At 35.5% G+C, this 9,679-nt stretch overlaps 1 protein-coding gene across 1 annotated transcript in view; it reads left to right on the top strand.

Moving 5' to 3' along the window:
• LOC123543813 (uncharacterized) overlaps window positions 1-9,679 on the top strand; it is a 453,424-nt gene that overhangs the window by 238,428 nt on the left and 205,317 nt on the right. The window lies entirely within an intron of this gene.

Genomic DNA, 9,679 nt, shown 5'->3' with positions numbered 1-9,679 from the left:
TAAGAGACAACGAATGTTTCGCCTAATTACATTAGCATTTTCAACTTGATTTATTAAAAACCATAAGATACTTTTCATTCACTCAAGATGCTAAATGTGATCTCTTTTGACAAAAAGCTCGACGAAATGGGACCACAGATCGGGAGAAGATGAGCCGACGTCTAGAGCATTCGAATTTCTCCGCTACCAGCAAGTAGTGGTATAGATACGGCGTTAAAAGAAAGATCAGTGAAAAGTATAGACTTTTTACAATCATTACATTAATCAAAGTCTTTCATAATATTAATGATATATTAAGCTTTGGGTTACATACAAAACATTTGGAATTTTCAAAATTTTCTCAGTTAAAAACCACTGTGAACGATATAGCCAAACAATGTTTTTTTTTTTGAATTGATTTATTGGGGACGTAGATCTAAAATTAAAAATTCTGTTTATTGAGTAAGGATATTAATGGGGAAACCAAGTTAAAAGATTTGCCTCCCTTACATCAGGTGTCTTTAAAAGTACAAAAAAGGGTCTAAAGAATTATCTCCCTTATAAAGTACTGTTTTTCTCTTCTATTTAGTTGTGTGCTTTTAACGTGGAAGAAGGCTTGAAATAAATTTTATGGTCTAATAATAGAATTACTGATTGTAGTATAAGGCAACGGTGCCATATCCCGTATAAAAAAATGGCGATGTTTCGTCAGTTGAACATTCATAGCACTTTTAATTCACCAGAGAAGTTATCTTGTATGTTCTTGACTAAATATCTTAGCTTTAACCTTTAACCTTGTTATACAGACATATTACAAAAAATTTATAACATTATTGCTTTTGTGCCAGGGGTTTGATTATAAATTGTGAACTTAAAAATAACGGGGTTGTTACCTTTAGCGGGTTTAACTATAAAAATGTATAATTATGTCCCTTTCCTTTCATAAATGTAACGAGAAAAAAACGAATACTGGACACTATTCAATTTGAACTAAATAAATAAGAACCCTTTTGTTTTTCAGCAAGACGAACAGTTGACGGATGTTTCATTTCTTCATCAGATTCAGCCAGTACGTCAAGGTTACAGTGTGTTTTCGGTGTATCTAAAAGGGTCATTCTTAGAAACATCGACAGTTGGGGCGCCCTCTAGTAGTCGGGCGCTTTTCCCAGCTTTGAGCGCCCTCTGAAAGTGGGCTCATTTCCGGGAAGCTGGTGATACAGCGCCATCTGGAAAAAATGAGACAGACGTCGCTGTCTAACCTCGAGGAAATCGACTGCAAGTGAAACTGTTTAGCAAAGTATACAAATATAACATGGATTTCTAAGATCTTCCTTGTTGAAGAAATTTCATGTAACATGGTGCTGCCTTCCAGCCGCATTGAAATTATAAAAATGAGATTAGTATTTTGTATTTTCACATCCTAAATGAAATTCAGCAGCGTTAAAGACACGCCTCCAAATAACTGTCTTTTTTCTTATTTCAGTGATGGTAATCATACCTAATGCATGAAAAATATTAGATATACAAGAATTTAATTAAGAAATAATATATCTCATCCAGTGATTTGTCGTTGAATAAATCATTGCTTGGAGTTCAGATGCGAGGAATTATATCACGAGGGCGTAGCCCGAGTGATATAATAATACGCATCTGAACGACAAGCAATGATTTATTCAAGAGCAAATCACTAAATGAGATATATTATTTCGATTCTAACACGTTATAAAGGATTTTAAAGTACATCCTTGATGACATGCATTAAATATTTGCCCGTATTCAATCGGTTTCTTTTCCAGCGCGCCGCTATGCCGCTTGACGCCATGACGTAATAACTGTGACGTCAGAACAGTGATTTGTTGTATGATAATTCATGCTTTCTTCCTTCTTTGTTTAAATAGGAAAATGAATCGGATCGTGTTAGAATTTCAAATTGCCCAGTGACATATATTAAGCCAAGACGTGAGTTAAATGTTTAATATTTTATTATATTCTTAAAAACTTTGCTGAAGAGAGATTGTCTGAATAAGTTTGCAGATGAAGTTATAAAACCCACTTTTATTCCGGAAAAGGTCCAAATTGTCCAACTGAAAACTTGTGGTATAGCTGTAAAATTACCAGTCTTATAAGAATGCTTTTCATGAAGTCTTTATGGGTATAAAAAAGTAGGTCACTAGGTCTAGGTTGGACTTTAATTAAGTTATTCTTGAAATCACGGAAGTGGTGAAACTGATAATAGAATGTAAGAAAGTGAAAGTTTATTTTCTCATTTTAAACATTTATTCCCCAAAAACAAAACTTCAAATGTGTTATATTTTATTAATGTTGTCACTTCTTGAACCGTATACGTAGGCGAAAATAAATTTCGACTGAACGTGAATCCCATTATTTTCAGCAGAATGGAACTTTTTGGAAAATCAAATCTGTGATACTTTTGAAAATATACTGCTGTTGCTTGGACTACCATACTGTAGACGATATACTGCTGTTGCTTGGACTGCATACTGTAGACGATATACGCTGTTGCTTGGACTGCGATACTGTAGACGATTACTGCGTTTTTTGGACTGCGATACTGTAGACGATATACTGCTGGTGCTTGGACTGCGATACTGTAGACGATTATACTGCTGGTGCTTGATTTGCGATACTGTAGACGATATACTGCGTTGCTTGGATTGCGATACTGTAGACGAATATACTGCTGGTGCTTGGACTGCGATACTTTAAAACGAAATACTGCTGTTGCTTGGACTGCGATATTTGTAGACGATATACTGCTGTTGCTTGGACTGCGATACTGTAGACGATATACTGCTGGTGTTTGGACTGCGATACTTTGGGACGATATAATGCTGTTGCTTGGACTGCGATACTGTAGACGATATACTGCTGGTGCTTCGACTGCGATACTGTAGACGATATACTGCTGGTGCTTCGACTGCGATACTGTAGACGATATACTGTTGTTGTTTGGACTGCGATTGTTGCTTGGACTGTGATACTGTAGACGGTATGCTGCTGTTGCTTGGACTGTGATACTGTAGAGGTTTAATTGCTGTTGTTTGGACTGTGGTATGTAACGATATACTGCTGTTGTTTGGACTGCGAAAACTGAAAGACGATATACTGCTGTTCTTGGATGTGATACTATAGACAATATACTGCTGTTGCTTGGACTGGGATACTTTAGAATATACTGCAGCTGTTACTTGGACTGCGATACTGTAGACAATATACTGCTGTTGCTTGGACTGTGATACTGTAGACAATATACTGCTGCTGCTTGGACTGTGCCCTCGTGAAATCTATTACAACGTTTCACCGGCCTAGTGAAACAAGTAGTGTTAAGACACTGTTCTGTTGTGAACTATTTCGATTTTTTAATGTATCTTTTATTGTAAACTTTAAATCCTTTTAAATAGAAACTGTTTCTTGTCACATGTACGGCACCAAATGGTAAGTTGGTACGCTCCTTTGTTTATACACTCTAGGACCGGAAACCGGCAACACGTTTGGGCGATAGTTCCATGAGGGCGCAAATGAGGGGCGAATTATTCTGACAACTAATACCAACCCCATGTGTGTATGAATTTATCAAGATAGTCTTGTTATGTGACATTTTTTTTTAAGAAAAAATGTTTCATCAAAATTAAAAGCGCTATATTTCAATGCGTTCCTGACGCTAAATATCACATCGACGTGACGTCAGCTGAACAAAATGTAATAGGAGAGCGGTGCCTTTGGCGATAATGTTCCTGGTAAGATGATAATAGCCCGGGGGCTTTAGCCCGAGTGCTGTAATTTTTTTCCAGGGCCATTATCACTCGAAGGCACCGCCCTCCCATGTTATTTACCTGTTTATTACATGTTTAGCTGTAAAATAGTTAGAAAAGTTTAGTGTGCCCATTTTTTATGAGAATGGCATCTACTGGCATAAGGTTATAATGCAGTAATTTCGGTCCAAATGTGCTTCCGTGGTCGAAAGAAGCCCCTAATAAATAGATCCAATTTTTCCATTTTTCTCGCGCATTTGCGCATAAATCGGGGACAAATGGGCTTTATTTCACTCGTGGAATGAATTTTAACAAAAATAGGACACTTTCATGCTAATATTCGCATGCTTTTGAGTTGTTTATTGAAAACGAAAGTGTTTGTTTATTCTGCGGACCGCTTTCTGAAATGCGGCAATATGAGGGTGCCTGATTTCAGTTGGACTTGGGTTTCACTGCATCTTTTCCCAACAACCCTTTTCTTTTCGTTTTCTTGAAGCAAATGTATGGATATCTAGTGGAAAAATAGGTCTACGACGGAGTGAAAATCTAGAAACTGTAACAAATTGTTCTGAAATAGCTGAATTTTATATGAAACAAAGAACAATTTCTTTTATTGTATATAGTCATAATAATTATCAGCTTTTCAGTTCTGTAGTAAAATAGTAGGGCCTATAAGAGACTATATATTGTATAAAATCAAATACTTTTTTTTGCTTATAGCATAATTTAGGATTGAAAATAAGTTATATCATGAATAAACTAGAAACTGTAATATTCGCTTTTTCACCTCCATGGAACGCCATGACGTCATTTCTGTTAACGGACGTTAATTTCCCGCTTTAACGCCAGGGTCATTATCGATAATGGCCCGGGGCTTATTATGATGTATAGGTTAATGAATGGGAGAGCGGTGCCTTCGAGTGATAATGGCCCTGGCAAGATGATAATAGCCCGAGGGCTTTAGCCCGAGGGCTATTATCTTCTTCTAGGGCCATTATCACTCAAAGGCACCGCTCTCCCATGTATTTACCTGTTTATTACATGTTTACCTATAATATAGTAAGAAATGGTTTTTTGTGTCATTTTTATGGCTACTTGCATCTTCTGGGCACAATAAATTTCAGCTTTTCAGTTTCTATATTATTTGTATAAGAGTGTATTTACTGTGTAAAATCAAATACCTGGATAGTTGTACTTTCTTGCTTTTTGCTAATTTTGGGGAAAAAAATACGTTATTTCACGAAGAATACACGTTTGTTACGCTCAAGATGATAAAATTTAAAACGGAAATATTCGCTGTTTTACCTCCATGAAACGCCATGGACGTCATTTCTTTTTACGGACTTTAATTTCCCGCGCTAAACGCCAGGGCCATTACGATAATGGCCCCGGGGTTATTATGATAATGTGATAATGCATGACGCAATGCGATAATGGGAGAATTTTCAGCACAAATTTGTTACTATTTATAGGTACTCATGTAATAAAATGTGATAATGCATAACGCAATGCGGTAATGGGAGAATTTTAAGCACAAATTTGTTATTATTTATAGATGTAATAAATCGTTGTAGTGATTTAAATTTTGGGTAGTCATGTGAGAATAAACTATTTAGTCTCAAGTCAAATATAAGTTTATGTGATTACCTAGAAAACTGATTTTCAACACTATTCATTTTGTATTAACCTCTAAATATTTAATATGTCGTTAATGTTGTCGTAAATTATCATAATCTTCTTCTAGTAAGACATTTATATATACTTGAGAGATATCCCAGTTTGTGTTTTGTCGCTGAATACAATCATAGTTTTTTTTGTTTTTTTCAACTGGAAGTCAGTTTTCACAAATACATTGTATTATAATTTTAAAAATTTTCGGGGGAATGATCGACAGAATGGGGATATTAAGCAATTTTCTTGACCCCCAAAGCGGGGAAATATAGATATCCCTGAACACCCCTGTCTTTCTCTAGGGAAACCTCTTTTTTTGCACACCGGACTTGCGTTTCCGGCGGTTTTACCCATGCCGGCAAAGCCCATCTGCACCCCCATGCCAGATGAACTCTCGCGCTGTTAATGGCAACTAGTGGGTTAATGCTCTGAAAATATCGTGTTTTTGTAAAATACGAAAAAAGCAGGTACCTTTGTATGTCTGTTCGTTCTTAGTATATTTCTCGATTTAAAATACGTTAGTTTACCGTAAAAAAATAAGGTTACGCTAAAAGCGATAAAACTAAAGTGATACTTCGTTATTGCGCTAAACGCAAAAACATCATGACGCCACTTTTGCTTACGGACGTTAATATCGTTTTGTGATCATTCTCTACTATAGAGAAAGAGTGCTAAAAAGAAAGTATTTCTACCTTTTTAATTACGGTATACAAGAAAAAAATAATCTGCCAAAAATAAATGCTAACATGTATACGATATGCAAAAAAAAAATTTATCAGTCGTGAATGTGTTTACGAATCGGAATAACTGTGACGTCGTTTTGGAAACGTTCTCTCTGACTACATGCGGACGTCGTCAAACAGCAGCCCGTTATCACAAGGCGCCTTGCCCGTTATAATTAGCTGTTATTACTTACAAACAGTGCATGTGTTGCTATTGTTCTGATGTCACAGTTATTTACGTCATAGGGTCAAACGGCATAGCGGCGCGTTGGAAAAGAAACCGTTTTGAAAACGGGCAAAAAATTCCTTTGAATGCCGTCACGAATGTACTTTAAAGTCCTTAGTTAGTATTAGAATCGAAATAGTACATCTCATTTAGTGATTGCTCTGAACAAAATCATTGTATGTCGTTCAGATAAGTCCTCGTGATAAATTCCTTCGTATCGGAACCCCAAACAATGATTATTCAGCGAAAAATTCACTAAATAAGATATGTCATTTCTAAAGAAAACTCACGCTTCAGTCTTATTTGATTGATAGGGAAAAGGTTGGATATTACTGGAATACTTCCCAAAATTTCGACAAAGCGTTATTCGATATACGGAGTGGTGGCCATTCGCAATTACGATGATGCTGCTGTCATTTGTCCTTCGCCTTTTCATTTCAGGAATTTGTTATTTACCTATGAATATGGTCGAAAATTGTTATTCTCGACTTCGCTTTAAAGTCAAGTCAAGTCAAGTCAATATCATTCGTATCTTTAAAAACATTTCAAAGAGCTCTGATAGTTTTTTTCAAAATTCAAACTTTTTTTCATTATTTTTGAAATATCGCAAAATATTTTGATTTGGTTGTTCCGATCGCATAAATATATGCCCTTTGTGTACCGTTTTTTAAATTACGATTTATCATTTGAGTAGAGAAACAGAACAGAACAGAGCAAAAGGTTATTAAACAAATGGCGTAGACCTTTGTAATTCATTATAATAAAATCCTGTGCAAACTCAATTTACGAGGAATGATATTTATTACAACACAAGAATAAGAATTTAACATGGTAAAATTTCCCAATTTTTTTTTTCATTTAAGCCGTCAATCTTTTTTCTTGCGAATATTGATATTATCTGTGATAAGATCCTTTTGGAAACAAAGAACGAAACAAAACACCCAAATAGCCCCCAAACGCCCGTGTATTTTAACAGCACTAAGTTCAAGTACCGGGAAAACTTTTTAACCCCCGCCAGACGGCGCTTAATAAACTTCTGTAGTGATGTTGATAGAATCTGAGAACAATCCATTTGAAACAAAGAAATTAACCAAGCAAAAAGCTAGAAGCTTCGGTTTGATTGAGTTTGTTCATGTGGAGTATCGGACTAATAAACGGAAGTCAACTCTAGTTAAAATGGCCGTTCTCAATTCATTCGAAAGGACCAGAATATATAATACAACTTTATCATCATACAATGAAAAAATTTGCAAAACTATGTTTTAAGATATGGTTTAACAGCCGCAGTCATGTAAAAGGTCAAGGCTTAAATACTATTCTGAATACTTAGGGAACGTTTAAAAAAGGAGTTCTGCAATTAGAACCGGAAGTCATGGTGTTACGTCATTTATCCGGGTAGCGAGAAAAAACGCCCCCGTCTCGGGCATCCTTAGTGTAAATTATTTCATGAATTAATGGTAACGCGTATGTAAACTTATTAAAATTGCAACGTAACCATTATTGTTAAGATAAATATGACATTTGAAATGTTTAGATGTTAAATAGTTCCAAATTGGCACTAAGCTTCAGCTTGGGAAATGTGGGTATCCCTAAAACAATTGAGTTTAAAAGCACTGACACGGAAACCCATGCATTTTATTCACCACATAATATGACCATATGTTTTTATCTACGACTGTTTTCATCAAAATCTATATGGAGAGAAAATTCTACTCAATAAAAAAACAAAAAATCTTAAATTTTAAATATGTATTTTATTATTATTGTTCCAATCATGAACTGGCCATTAAAGCGTTCTCTATTCCAAAGGAATAAAGTCAGTAAACTAATACGGTCGAAAATGTGCGGTCATGGTGTAGTCCCAAAAAAATCCGAAGTAAATAGATCAATATTGTCCCCTTTGGGCATAATTTGTGTAAAGTGAGTACGTGGGTCATTCACGTTTTCACTGCTAGAATACATTTTTGCCTGAAATGAAACGGTTTTCATGTGTATACATCCTTTACGACCTTGCACATCGAAGCCTTGAGAAGTGGTTTACTTTGTGAACAAGAGCATGTATGTTTTCATTTCTAGGATAACAAACCACAGCTGGCTGGCCCTTTTACCCCAAAACCTCTTCAATCGTATATTCTCTTCATTTCTTTTTGTGCGTAAATTTATGATAGACCTTTCTTGAAAAATTGATGTAGAACAAAACTGAGTTCTATAAAGATACGTAAAGACGACCTGAAATTGTCGTTTTTTTTTATGAAACAAAGAAGTATTGAATTACCGACCCCTCAACCTTAAAGAGCAGATATATTGAAATAATGAAAGATGATTTAAAGAGCACAAACATGTAAGCTAAGCAGCAAGAGGGATCTGAAAAAGCCTTGAAAATTTAAACATATTTTTTTTTCGAGGAAGGCATGCAGCGACTAGAATCGATTCTCTGTGGTCAGTACCAATGTCGCGACTTGACGATTACTCGAACGCCGGCGACAATTTGGAACATCTCTGATAAAATTATTTCAGGCCAGTGAGGGTAATACGGAGAAAAGTAAAAAAAATCTCAGGCACCAGCAGTCTGTGTTATTACTTTTATTACATAGAATATACAATCTTGCGATATTTACTAATGAAAAGAATCTTTGCAACGACATTTGTTTTCTTTGAGAATCATTGGTAATTGATGGGATATTCAATCACCCAATCGATCTTTAGAAGGACTGGCGCATGTGTTATTTTTAAAAAACGTCTTCTCGTTTACTGGATCAAACTATTGGAACGCTTGTCTATTTGGAGTCCCCGGGGAAAAGAAGTCGACCCGCAGGATATATCCTGGCTCCCGGCTTTATGTTTATTTATCATAAATACTACAAACATTTAATGATAAATTTAAGCCCCTGAAATAACACATTCTTAGCTGATGGGTTTGTTAGGAGCCATGGGCAATAAAACCAGTCGATATAGAAAGAACCTAAAGTTACGGTGTAATAAACCAAAAATTACATAAATTATGATAATTAGAGGGGGCCGGGGCCGGATGTATTCAGATCAATTTTCTCACCTTGTGCCGATATATACTTCAAATACCAAAAAAGTAATAAAAGCAAGTCAAAGCTCAATATCATCTTTATTATTTCCGTTATAATTTCGATAGATTTGGAAGAAATAACTTACAAAAATTTTTATATATAATTTGGCAAAATATTTGGTATTTTAGGGCATAGAACCTTTCCCTGCATAAAAACCGTCATAAAAATGATACAATATATATAAGCACATCACAATGTGACAGGGAAATCAAAAACTCACTGTGTACA

The sequence above is a fragment of the Mercenaria mercenaria genome, chromosome 16 (genome assembly GCF_021730395.1).
Source record: "Mercenaria mercenaria strain notata chromosome 16, MADL_Memer_1, whole genome shotgun sequence".
NCBI lineage: Eukaryota > Metazoa > Mollusca > Bivalvia > Venerida > Veneridae > Mercenaria > Mercenaria mercenaria.
This window is presented reverse-complemented; position numbering and strand designations above follow the sequence as displayed.